This window comes from Ixodes scapularis, unplaced genomic scaffold (genome assembly GCF_016920785.2).
Source record: "Ixodes scapularis isolate PalLabHiFi unplaced genomic scaffold, ASM1692078v2 PGA_scaffold3__209_contigs__length_174095766, whole genome shotgun sequence".
In the NCBI taxonomy this organism is placed as follows: Eukaryota; Metazoa; Arthropoda; class Arachnida; order Ixodida; family Ixodidae; genus Ixodes; species Ixodes scapularis.
Window position 1 is genome coordinate 95,191,669 of NW_024609868.1, and position 13,656 is coordinate 95,205,324.

The 13,656-nt window shown below is 50.4% G+C and overlaps 1 pseudogene; it reads right to left on the minus strand.

Annotated features, from left to right (window-relative positions):
- Positions 1-13,656, minus strand: part of LOC120844821 — a 146,528-nt pseudogene that overhangs the window by 70,618 nt on the left and 62,254 nt on the right.

Here is a 13,656-nt window from a genome sequence, read left to right on the forward strand (position 1 = left end):
CGCTCCGCTTCACAAGTTGTAGAGCGAACTGCCCTGAGCGTCCTTAGTGTGATCGCTTAGATCTCAAGATGGCTGCACTTACTCAATACGCGTCGATGTTTTTGACCGTGACCTCAGCTTGAAAGAGGTCGAATCAAGAAGTAAAGCGTACGCCCCGCGCGTAAAAAGTAAACCATTCGATTTGAGTTCTATGTAACACAAAACAGCCTAATCAAACGAAGTGAACGAGTATCACTTTGCAACCAGCAAGGCGTCGGTAAAGTCGTCCCGTTTTGTGGACGTCCTATGGCTATGCAGTCAGATGTACGGGTGCGCGTGCTTGAACGCCGATTATATCTGTGCATGCGCCCTCCTGTTGAAAATGCCACTGAAAGCTGACCACGAGCATACACTCTAAGAAAAAGTGAGCACCCCCCCTCGTCATCGTGCGTTTTGACGGCTGTAACTACCCCACAGGCTTACTTAACTACCTACTGGGCTCGAGCCATTGAGAGTTAGCACCCTGTTGGCAGGTGACAAGCATGGGGTAGTCACGTTTTATAAACTCTTGAATTGAACATTCAAGTGCATGCAGTCGTTCAATAGTAAAAGTCACTTCAAAAATCTCAAAAAGTACTTGAAACTTGTTTTCTTTGTGCGTTAGTTATCATTTATTCAAATTTGAACCGGTCGAAACAAGCGTGTGGCTCAGTTCGCCTAAACTGGCAGAAAACAAACAAGTACGGGCAACCTTGGTAGGCACCTGCTAAAACCCGAGGCAGATCAAAAGTATCGCGGTTGTCCTTTTTGGTTCCGTCGCGGGTTTTACCATGTACACCAGTAAACAGCTGGCAGCTGGCGTCGTGCTCGAGGAATTTAACCAAATCTCTAAAAAAGCACAGGAAGCTACGCACAGGCGTGAGTTTACTTGAATGTTCGCCGGACGAGATACTCTCGTCGTCTTTTATTGTGCGGTTCAGTAAAGAGCGTGCTCTCAATAAAGGTGTGATCGGTCAGTTCTGCGTGCAGATCAGTTGCAACTGGCCTCCTCGGTTCCGCCGAACTTGCGCGCCTGTCGCACCCAATTTTTTTGCTTTCAAGTGCAGTGAAGTATGAAGCATTGAACACCACGACTGAGGCCGGACAGGACGAACGTACACAGATATCTGGGATCATGTCCATGTATTTCACTATTTGTCTGTCTCGAGGTACATGATTCGCCTTCTCTGGTTCATTTGGCACATTTCATCGAGCATACTCGATAAAAAAATGCTTCAAACAAGGCCGGTTCAGACACTAGCGTTTGACAGCGTTGCGTCGAGAACCGAAAGCCACTCACCGGCACGTCTGTGCTTCGTATCAAGCGTATAATCCAATTCAAGAAATCATCTTGGCACGCGATATAAGCAGCAGGGATGTCCTGATTTCTTGCTGCCGCAACGCAGTCAGACGCACGCAGTCAAACACTACTGCCTCAACCAGGATTTAGATAATTTAGCATACGTATTTCGCGTTCGTTGCAGGTGAAGGCACGGGCCCGAAAGCAGCAATTCTGCACTGTCCTCTTGGCGCGAGCGCGAGCGCATAGAACGGATATTTAGCGAAAAGAAGAAAACTGAAATAACGCTTCGGGGAGGACCGGCGAACGGGCTTCGCTAAAATCACCTGCGCGTGCTCAGTGTACTCAACGTGTACCCAACCGCCGCGAAAGTCAGTCTGGATATGTAAAAAGAGAAAAGAAAATGCATCAGTGTGTTCAGAAAGTTGTGATTGCAGAAATTGGTTTCGATAATTAATACAATTAATTAAACAGGCTTCTGTATACTTGAAGTGTAGGCAAGCGAGAAAACGAAACTGTTCAAAATGTGACGTGTAGCAACTATTCAAATTTATTTATAGCCTGCAGTTCACTTTTGCAATGGCCCTACATTAGAGATACGAGCGCTTTCCTGAGGGCAGTAGAGGAAAAGAATATATACGGCTAAGTCTTGCACAGTCTTTTCGTATTTATGCAAAATATGACAGTGGTCACCATCCTAATCGGTCACATAAAATACAGCAGTATATAAGCTGGTGGTGTCGACTAAACGTGTGTATAGGAATGTAGACTGTCAATATGTGATGTTGTATCTTGTGCTGTTTCTGAATGCGTTGATGTATAAAATGCTGTGATGTCTGTATGTCGCGTATGAGTGAAGTGTGGCGTGGGATATGTACATACGGCATTGTCTGGCGAGACGCTCAGAGCAAGAATTGCTGGTTTCTTTTTTTCTTTAGTTTGAGCGCTGTCCGTTAGGTGGCGCGTGTCGCCGCCCAATTCAAGGAGTCGCGCGTTTATGTGTCTACTTATTTGAGTGAAAAACATGGAGGCGTTCCATGGCTCCACGTAGCAGCCACAAAGGGTTCGGTCTGGTTCGGTTCTCGGCCTCTCGTCCAAATGGGATCAGTCCCATAGCCGGTTGAATGGGTGTTCCGTGCGGTGAATAGCGCCAAGTGCGTGCACAGACGCGGTGAGGATTACCAGCGACTTGAAAGTGGATAACGAATGCTAACAGGTGAGCAGGAGCGTTGAACGATCGGAACCGACGCCGCTTAAATCGGTGATGCTTCGCCTCGCCGCTGTCAACCGAAAACGCCGTATCACTTGCGGCAAGCACAGCAAGCAGATGCTCTGCTTAATAAAGACATCATTCCATTTGTCGCTATTTTGTTTCCTTCTTTGAATGTTTTCTGGCCGCAAAGTAAATGCAGCCGGCCTCGCGGAAGCAATCGCGGACAAACCCCCCGAATGCGCTCCCCCCCCTTCCCTCACATCGTCGCGCCTACACGTATTAGGTGCGGTGCCGGTGCTTCGAGGCGCGTTTCGGAGTGCTTTGTGCGCACGGAAGGCAGCGACCGGGCGTACGCACTTGAGAGTCGTATTTTAGCAAAAAGCAGTCCAGCCCGCTAGGCCTTACTCGTATTGCTCCACTGTCGCTTGCCAGCCGCCATATTGCTTTTGGGGGTGCTCACTGTGATTACCTGCTGATTGCGTGCCGTGTGACTGCCCATGGGGTTGTTAGTATAACGAAAGGGGGTAGCGATATCTGTGACGGCTTCTGACTTCCCCGGCTTCTGACTACCCCTTTTGTTGAGAGTGTAGCGCTCGCAAGCTGCACCAAAGGAAACCATCCCCCTTCTCAACTTTATTTATTCACACTCGCTCGCAACTTTTGAATTGTTTAACTTTCCTCAAGAAATGTTTGCATTGGATTTCCTTGGTAGATTTAGAAAATAATAGAAACTTGAATGCAGCCTTTTTAAAAGTGCAACCCATGGTGCCGCTAGTCTTCGAGGCCGCCTTATTTTGAACATGTGTCTAGGGAGCAAGAGAGCTACGTCATTGTTTGTCGCGGATGCGAGTCTAAATGTATTAGACACGAATGCTGCGTCAATACTGAATATGAAATTGGTTCTAGTCACAAGTCTCGCACTAAAAGCGATGCTCAAAATATGGCGACCGAATATGTTACCGGTGGTGTTTTGAAAAGAGTTACCAATAACGGTCGAAAGAATATTCCACGTCAATTTTTTGTCTGGTGAGAACCAGACAGGCATAAACAATGCAAAATTTAGCAAACACAACCCTGGACTTCTAAGCAATAGTGGTAGATTAGAACAGTTTTCAGAAGTTTCGTTTTGAATTCCGGCGTAGCGGGCCTCGCATGCACAGTTTGACGGCCTCAAACCTTAGCAGAATTAAGGAACAACTATATATATATATATATATTAATTTACGATACCCAGTTTTTTTACAACACTACGATGGAAATACGCTTTATCTTAGAGGAGTAACAAGTCCCATATCACACGTTTTGGTAGTGTTTAAATACTGCCGTGTTGTAAGAGTGTTTTTCTTTGTCTTTTTTATTAGGCCGTCAAGGACAAGGGAACACCCCTGAACAACTGTTGGGGTTTTGTTGACCGCACAGCATGCCCATATGCCGTCCATCAAAAAAATCAGAAGACCACAAGAGGGTGCTCGTCGTGAAGCACCAGGCAGTGATGTGCGCAGACGGCATAATTTGACGGCTGGACGAAACCTACAAAGGCATGGGCATTTTTTTGTTTCTTTAATATTAGAATGCATAAAATTATCACAGTAAATCACATTCAAGCTTTTGTACTGAGCTAAATACCTGTCCAACTGGGCTGAAAGGCACCTAGAAATATTTTAATAAAAAAGCGTTTACTAACGACTGCCATTTTACTTCTCAGACGTGCGTGTGAATATTGCATCTAACTAAATTACAGTGTTACTGTTGAATTCAGCATTGTAAGAGCAGCCTATGTTGCGTGGCCTTCTATTGCAAGAAAAGACCGTAGCACAAGTGCGGCAGAAACTAGGCAGAAACTAGGCAGGAGCTTAAGCTGAAAAACGCACTTTTATAAACACACAAAAGAAATAAAAAGTGTATAGTCAAGCAAAATGGTTTCATGTCACCCCCCAAGGCAGATACATACACTGCGCTCCCCTCTTAATACGAACACGAAACAAATCGCTTTTATTTGCAGTTTATTTCTTTGACAGCTATTGAAAAAGCTGAAAATTTGTCACTCAGATTAGTGCGCCAAAGGAGCGCTTTATTCCACACCAATAGGCAAATGTCAGCCCCTCGAATTTAAGGTGAAAAATGAAAACAGGATATTGAATGCTCCCGCTAACAGTGTCGCGCAGTGTACATAAACACCAAGGCACCATATCACAAACCGAAGCATACGAAGAAGAAAAGACTCATTTCATTGGGAAAAAAAAGTAGAGATATAAATGGAGCACTCGCTTTCGCTAATTTTCACTGTCTTGCTGCCTGAAGTAACCATTTGCCGACTGCTTTAGTCTTTGGTCTTTAACCTTTAATTTTTGGCTCTGGAAAGCCGCGGCACCGCGGAAAGCAGCAGCCCGTACCACCGAGGCCCGCGGTGCCGCGTCTAGGGAACATGGTAATGTGATGAGTATATACGTGCAAGATGACGACGACATGGGTTGTTGGTATTGGAGAGGGCGGCAGTCCGATTCGCAGAAGTCCAGACTTCGTGGAGGCGGGTTGGGCGGGTGAGCAGCGAGCTGTGAGGATCTTGCACGCCGTTCGATCAGTGCATGAAGGAGCACCAGGAACATAATGGCGCTATTGCTCACTGGGGTCCACCGGGGTCAAAGAATCATGCTCCAAGGAGGTAGTCCAGCCGAAGTAGAAGCTGCCGCCTCCGAGGAACCGAGGCCCAGGGCTCAGATTGAGACACCGCCGTCGCCCGGTGTGTCATCCTCTCAACGTCGTCGTCGTCATCTCGCATAGAAAAATCGAGCCCGCTGGCTTAGACAAGGCAGCACCTGTTCCCACCGTTCAGGGGCCGTGAAAAGATTGCGGCCAGCGATTTCTCGAAGCAGCCAGAGGTTCTTGACCCCGTGAAACGTTTTCTGGGGGGAGCCTTTTGAAACAAAGTCTGCGCAGCTTCTTAGTGCAGCGAGGTTCATAACGGTCAAGTGCGCTCCCAAGCATGATTTCAAATAGCGAGCACCCACCTTTCCAGAAAAGCACCATCTACTGAACCTTTACTGAGAGTGGAACGTACTTCTTAAAATGGCGACGATAGCGGAGCTGACGCTCCACGGTCAAATCCCAGAGCGGGTCGCGCATGCGCGATGGCGACTCCGCTTTCCATAGAGCGAAGCGGGAAACCGAAAACGGTCTACTAAAACTCTCTATTAGACCGCGCTGCCCTTTCCGCTAAGCGTTCCGCAACGAAGAAGTTGCTACTGTGCCTGCGCGCCGATAGCCTTCACTGTGGAGTTCCCGCTATCGTAGCAGGTTGCGGAGGGCCTTGCGGGACGGCGAGAACGATCTACGAAAACCCCCTATTTTATCTGGGTAGCGGAGCAAGAGGTTGGGCGCCTTCTCTATACTCCGTTTCACCTTAGGTTGTACCGCAGCGAAGGCTGGAAGCGCGAGCTCATAGCGTTGACAGCTGCCCTTACTGCACGAGATCTTGTGCCGCCGATATCTGCCCCAGAGCAAGTAGCTCGCGCTTACAGCCTTTCCTGCGGTACAACATAAGGTGAAACAGTATAGCTTTCACCTCACAAGACCGCTCACCGATGTACAGCGCCCCCACGGAAAATGGGAGAAGTTCTCCTCTCACGCGCGCTCTTTTGTTTTCGGAAAGACATCGGCAGCCTGGAGCTGAGCCGGTTGGTATGACATGATTCTGAAGGTTTCCAGCTGAACGTACTTCTACGTTCAGCTGGAAACCTTCAGAATCATGACATCGGCAGGCCGCACCAACAGGGGGATCGAGTGGCCGTGATACATCATACAAAAGGCAGTCTGCATGCAGATTTGAACGCGAGTCACCGCAAAATCCGTCCTTCGAATGCCGCATGGCAATGATTTCAAAGAGAAACTTGGCACGCGGCATTCGATCGAACCACGAATATTGCGGTGACTCATGTTTGCAGACTGTCCTCTGTATGGCTTAAGACAAACAAAAAATGGCGGCACCCTGCATTCGCTTGCTTCGAAACAAATTCATAATGCTTGCTGCACAGTGGACTATATAGGCACGTTCATTGGCAATGAATGGTGTATAATGTTCGCCAATTCCGCATAAGGGACCTCAGTGACCTGTCTCGGCTGAACCAGAGTGTGCAGCAGCTTAAACCTGTCGGACTCCAGTGATGCGATCACGAAGTTCCTTTTCGTGGCATCATCTGTCGCTCCGGCGATGTCCAGAGATGCTTGAAACCTTATTTGGTACAGGCTACAGTCTTCCTTTGCCAACCAAATGGTGGTCCCATGAAACTGAAGACGTTCGAACACACTCTCTGTCATGCCCACCTGAGTTAACCATTACACTCAGTCGTTCTTCAGTTGTCTGCCAGGACATCTGGTCGCCAGTTTGTAGCAGAGTGCGTGCAAAAATGCTGACTACGCATAGGTAGGTTTATTACCGGTATGAGAGGTGCGTGTGCATGGCTGTGCTTCGCGAGCACCAGAATCGTACATCATTGTCACCAGCGCCAACTGCACTATCCTCTGGTTCGTCGTTGTCGTTAAGCGACACTGGCTACGCTACTACAGCAGGCTTTCGCTTTGCCTTACCTCGCTTAAATGAAGACAGTATGAGCGCTGATTCTGCCCTGTTCTTTGGATCGTCTTCCGATTCTGGCCGTTCTTGAGCCTCAAATGGACGCGGTGACTGTTGACGTGACAGCGCTTACGAATTTTGGTGGCTTCTCTTGCCTCGATCTTGAACAGGAACGAAGAGGCAGAAAAGGAAGACATATGCGCGCATGAATGCTGACTGGCAACTGGCTCGAAAGCTCGAAAGCAAACATACTTGACTGGCCTCGTGCCAAGAACAACACTTGTGACCGGAACTAATGGCGAATTCCACTGGGCGTTTTGGAGCGCGCCGGGATCAGTTGACCAGATCCGGATTGGAGCACAAGATCCGAACGGGGTCGTGCCGCCTACGGATCCTCAGTGGAACATGACCACTGCTCCTGGATCGGCGGATGCCTTCCCGTCATTCAACTGCCCGGGAATCCCCTTTTCGCGGCCGCCGCGGTCGTTTCGAAGACGTTTTCGCTACGCGGCGCTAACACGTGTTCGAAGCACGAGTGGCAGGAATGGCTCAGGCACTTCTAGCAACGATTGCCGGAATGCCCGTAGCACTGCAAATACCTTCTCTTCTCCTTCCTGGAAAACGAACCGGCTGTCGAGCCAATGGGTAAGCAAGCGGCCATTACGAATTCTTCTGATGTCGAGACAATCTAGGAGCCCAGCCCGCGACGTGCTTCTTCTTCTTCTGAGGCGAGATGGGCGAAATCACAGGCGAAATCAGGCGAGATGCCCCACGAGAAAGGAAGTCACGTGTGTGCGCCGAGGGCTCCGAAATCGTTGGAGCGACTTTTCTCGTGGCGAATTCCACGGGTCGTTTTGGAGCGCGCCGGGATCGATTTTTCCGGAGCGAGCCTATTTCACTGGGCGATCGGGATCGAGACGAACTTGTTCCACTGGTCGTTTTGGATTAGCTCCCGCTCCAGATCTCGATCTGGATCCGAGAAAAGTCGCTCCCCCGATTTTGGCGGATTCAACCGGAAGCCAGCCGGGTCAGCCCTCGGCGCACACACGTGACTTCCTTTCTCGCGGGCATCTCGCCTGATCTCGCCTCAAAAGAAATGGTAAGGGCCGCTTGCTTACCCCTCGGTAAAGTGAACTACCCTTGGCTCGGCAGCCGGTTCGTTTTCCAGGAAGGAGAAGAGAAGAGAAGGTTTTGCCGCGCTACGGGCAGTCCGGCAATCTTTGCTAGACGCTCCTGAGCCATTCCTGCCACTCGTGCGTCGAACACGTGTTAGCGCCGCGATCTCGAAAACGTTGATGCTTGGAACTTGGAACCAGCCGCTACCAGACACCTGATTTGTTTCAAAAATACCCAGGACGTTTTGGGGGAATGAATCGACCACATAGCAGGCGGTAGACAAGTAGACAGCGTTGAAAAATATTTATTCCACCTTTTGTTATGAAGGCCGATGGTGTCGGTGTCGCAGTTTTGAAGCACTGTCAGTTCAGCTCAACACCACGTTACAAAAGACGGTTTGGGGTACTGCCGGTGCTAACGCAATTTCACAGTAGAAATAGGAATTGCATGAAAGAACGGGGCAGAAACACTTCATACGGTGGCGTAAATGCCGAACATATATCAGCGATGTCACTTTCCTCGGTTAGGGCTATCTGCTTTGTCAGCGAATGAAGAACATCTCGATAAAATAAAGAGCGGAAAACACTCTCCGTGTCAAGTTTTCTAATTACAGCCACTGGTTGATGTCGTACCGTGGTAATTCCCGGCCCTTCCAACGCACTAGCACTTTGTAGAGTCACATTTCCAGCGATTCCGTGCCGCACACGAACGAAGGTAAACAATCAAGATGGCGGAGTGTTCCCCGTGTTGTCCTCGCCGTCAGCGCGGTGTGACAGGGTTGTCGGACAACAAATCGGGCAACACTGTTGTCGGGCGGCAGCAACATGTTGCCCGACTGTTGTTGTTGCCGCGATGCGACAGGGTCGCCGGCAATACGACTTCCCCGTGTTGCCGGATAGATTTGTCCAACTGTCCCCTCAGTGTGACAGGGCCTTCTTTACCTCTTGGCTCGACAGCCGGTTCGTTTTCCAGGAGGGAGAAGAGAAGGTTTTGCCGCGCTACGGGCATTCCGGCTATCTTTGCTAGAAGCTCCTGAGCCATTCCTGCCGCTCGTGCGTCGAACACGTGTTAGCACCGCGATTGCGAAAACGTCTTCGAAACGACCGCGGCGGCCGCGGAAAGGGGATTCCCCGGCAGTTGAATGACATGAAGGCAAATGCCGATCCCGGAGCAGTGGTCATGTTCCACGGGGATCCATCGCCGGCGCGACCCCGTTCGGATTGTGAGCTCCATTCCGGATCTAGTGCAACTGATCCCGGCGCGCTCCAAAACGGCCAGTGGAATTCGCCATCGGATCCAGATCAAGATCTGGAGCGGGAGCTAATCCAAAACGACCAGTGAAACATGTCGGTCTCAATTCCGATCGCCCAGTGAAATAGGCTCGCTCCAGAAAAGTCAATCCCGGCGCGCTCCAAAACGACCAGTGGAATTCGCCATAACTCGGCCCCATCAAAGGAGTGGCCAACATGTTCCGGCTTTCTGCTGCTCTCACAACTTTTACTAACAACACTTGTGACCAGTCGTGCCTTGTACAGCGTGTGTGGTGTACTTGGAACCCCTTCATGTATCAAAAGTAGCGCAAGGTGCGTCGATGCAGGAGGCACGTGCAACGTGCAGCCCTTGGGAAGATCATGGCGGCGCAGCGCAACACTGAACTCGATTTCAGACGCCATGAACTTCCCAGAAGTCGCGCTCGGCACGTGCCTCGAGCATTTCTACAACAATGAATGGCGCCACTTTTCCCAGGATAGAGGGGCTTTAGGTGTACTGGGTCATACTTGCAGAGGTCGCCACCCATCGACTTTGTAAAGTCAGTCAGTCAGTAAAACGTTTATTATTTGGCCGAAAAAAAGAAAGAGGAAGAATAGAACGCAGCGGTGGCCGGACGCCTGGCTGCTAGGCCGTGAGGGAAGCCAGATATGCGCTTGCAGTCCCGCCTCGAACACGAAGTCGAGGAGGGTCCGCAGCACAGGCTTACGTGCACCGTCTCTCTTTGGAGGGTGCGTCCAGCTTTCGAGCTGGATGATATCGAATGGCCGGTGGCGGAATCGTATTGCTGCCAGGTCCGGGCAGGACCAGGCAAGGTGGGCGAAGGTAGCCCGGGCTCCTAGTTTGCAGCGCTGGCACAAGCCCGAGGACTTGTATTGGCTCCACGTTGCTATTCGTGCTGGATCGACCGTTGTGTCCATTCTGATGCGCAGAAGGAGGACTCCCGCTCGACGACCCAACCCCGACGGAAGAAGGTCCGGGTCCTCGGGCAGAAGTTCCTCGAGCAAATGCGACATTCGTTTCTGATGGGAGTGCAGTGCTCGTCCGGGTCCAGTTCCGCGTGATCGTTGAGGGCGGTGGACTGACGGTTGTAGGTTCGGAGACAAGACGCGCGATTACGCTGCGCCGCGTATCCGTGTTCTGATTGATGTGAGGGACTAGTCTCCTCGCCCGAGAGGAAGAGTGCGGCACGGGCGATTCGATGAGCCTGTTCATTTCCAGGAATGCCGGCGTGGCCAGGAACCCATTCGATCTTGACGTGAACTCCCTGGCCACGAAGTTGCGAAGCGAGGTTTTTAATTTTTCGCACTAGCTTGGAAGGGCTGGCTCTAGCCTTGCATTCTTTGATTACTTCCTGTGAATCTGAAAAGATGCGAAGGTTCGCAGGGAGGGCGGATGTGGAGGAGGACATAGCTTCCTGGGCTGATGCTGAAGCCAGGCAAATGGCGCGGAATTCTCCTTGTTTGGTCGAGGAGGTGGGAGGGGTGACGTCGTGGCATGCAGCCTTGCTTATAGGGAAGAACGCCGCATTGTCTTCCTTGGTTGTGGACCTTCGAGACAGGCGACGTCAGTGTATACGGCAGCGAAAAAGGCGGGGTCCCAGCTGTTGACCGTTTCTATGTGTGCGCGACCTCGATGGGCGAGCTGTTCAGCATCACCCATTCGGGCAGTATGCGGGTGGTGGTTATGTTAGCCAGATCCTCCCATGGAGGGAGTGTGGCTGGATAGCGCGGAAGTTCGGTGGCCGTCTTCTCCAAAAGCGACAAAATGCATCGGCCTGAGGGAGTGAGTCGTAGTCGCTTTTCGTGAGCGCTCAATCTCGTCTCGACGACATCCCGAAGGTCGTTTATTCCAGATGTTGCTCTCAGAGTGCTGAGGGGGGTGAAGTGTGGAAGTCCGGTGATTACGCGCCGAGCACTGTTGTTAAGAGTTTCTAATTTGGTCCAATGTGCCTTAGAGAGCCAAAAATGCCGTGATCCATCGCAAACTCGCGACACCATGAGTGCTTTGTACAGTCGTTTGGCGATGGTACCGAAAGCACCCCCTCCAGAGCTCCAAATACGGCCGATGACGTTGATTGCCTTGTTACAGGTTTTTATTGTCTCTTCAAGCCAGGAATCGGCAGCAGCGTCCTCTCGAATTACTATGCCAAGCACTCGCACAGAATGGGAGGGACTAATGCGTCGTCCGGCCGAGACGAGATGAAGTCGCTCCGCTACTTGAGCATTACGATACTTTTTGGACGCTGCATATCATCGATATTGCTTGATTAAATTCATTCCTCTGTTGTTTTCTGGAACGTGTAGGCCGCTACCTGGTTCGCTTCGCCCTGACCTCACGGTGCGGGCCCTCGATCCATTAAACACTACTGACATGTGGCAAAAGCTGCGTTGGACAGATTGGACAGTGTGTTAAAGATAGCCTTCGAAAACATCACCTTTCTTTACAAGACAGTGGGGTGAGGGGGGGGGGGGGGTCATCTTTGAATAGCTAAATCGCGGTAAGTCAAACAAGGAGCGAGCTTCAAGGAAGAGGTCCAAAGCTTTTGTGAAAAGGAAAACGACTTAAACTCACATATATGTTTTTATCATTGGTTTGAATCGTATTGATATGGTCTTGACTTTAAACTTCCAAACACCGGATTAGAGCGCAGCTCTTGAGGAGAAGGAGGAAAAGCTACTGAGCTATAGGACGGAAGGATACTGAGGGATAGGTGACTCCCTGAGGTCATGTGACCTCAGGGTGTCACGTGACCTCAGAGGGGCCACGTGACCTCAAAGGACGTGAGCTTGGGGCGTCACGTGACATATCAGGGGACGTGAGCTCGGGGGGTCACGTGACCTTAGGGGGGGGGGGGGGGGGGTCACGTGACCTCACGGTTCCGCCGACAGCGACGGCGACGCCGCTCAAACCGGAATCGGGCGCCTAAGAGCTGTGCTCTAAAAAAGGTCGTTTTGTCCTTACCTTACACAATATTTGCCGCATGAGCAACACACAGTGTTCTTTACGCGCATAGATTTTACGTTTCTCTATGTTTTCTACGTTATTCATTTCGCTTATGAGCCGTATTAGCGCTGCAAGCGCGGAACGAAAGCATGACACGTGACGTATTAAGAACCCTTTTCTTTAAGCCGACAGCGCCAGTATCCATCGCTGTGCTTCGGTCCCACCGTAGATTTCCTTGATATGCTCCCGAAAGCATATCAAATGCGCAACTTAGATCCCCGAAGGGGGAGCAGAGTTACGCATTTGACTTTCCGAAGCCGCCATGCTGCTATTCGCCGGGATCCATCACGTGAGGAGCAAAACATCCAAGCCCGTGCAGGAAAGCAACCGCTACGGTCGCTTCGCCGACGTTGCTCGCACCCGGCGTATGTTTCCCTACTTCCGCCTTCTTCTCCTTCTTCTCTGCTTTCCATGCGCGGCGCCGCGCGCGGTGCCGCTATTCGCCGAATTCAGGCACATGACGAGCTAAGCATCCAGGGCCGTGCAGAAAAGCCGGCGCTACGGCTACCAGCCGAGGCTGAATGCTCAACTCTGCTACCGTAGGTGGCTATACACAGGAAATCTATCCCCTGTGGCTTAGGGTACCCTGACGTTGGGGCCCCCTATTCTAAAACTCCCCGTTATCTATATTGCGTTCTAATATATATATATAATCGTTCTTCAGCGTGGTGGCCGAGGAGGACGAGGCCCGCGTGCGCTTCCACTGGATGCGCGGGCAGAAGCGCGCTCAGTGCTTTAAAATGCGGACATAAAACGGTCGTCGACCCTTGATCTTCGTCTCAATATATATATATATATATATATATATATATATATATATATGCGTTTATTTACTTTTTTTTTATTTGATCGATTTGCAAGGTTCTTCAAGTCTGCGGATGCGGTTGCGTATCTTGTCTTCTGTTCTAAAGTGGCGCATGAAGAATTTTATACCCGAAAAGCGATGACATCATGGTTTTATGGGAACTTCTGCACGTACAAGTCCATCGAGTAGATGCACCTTCAAGAACATATTTCTTGGTTTGTTTTGCATCTGTTTCTGTCAGCCTAAAAAATGCGGGGAGCGGCCTATATCATGATATGCTCTTCTTGCGTTTTCGGTTGTTCTTGCGAGTTCTTATTGACCACAATATTATTGAATGCGATAATCAAAAGTTCGGAACT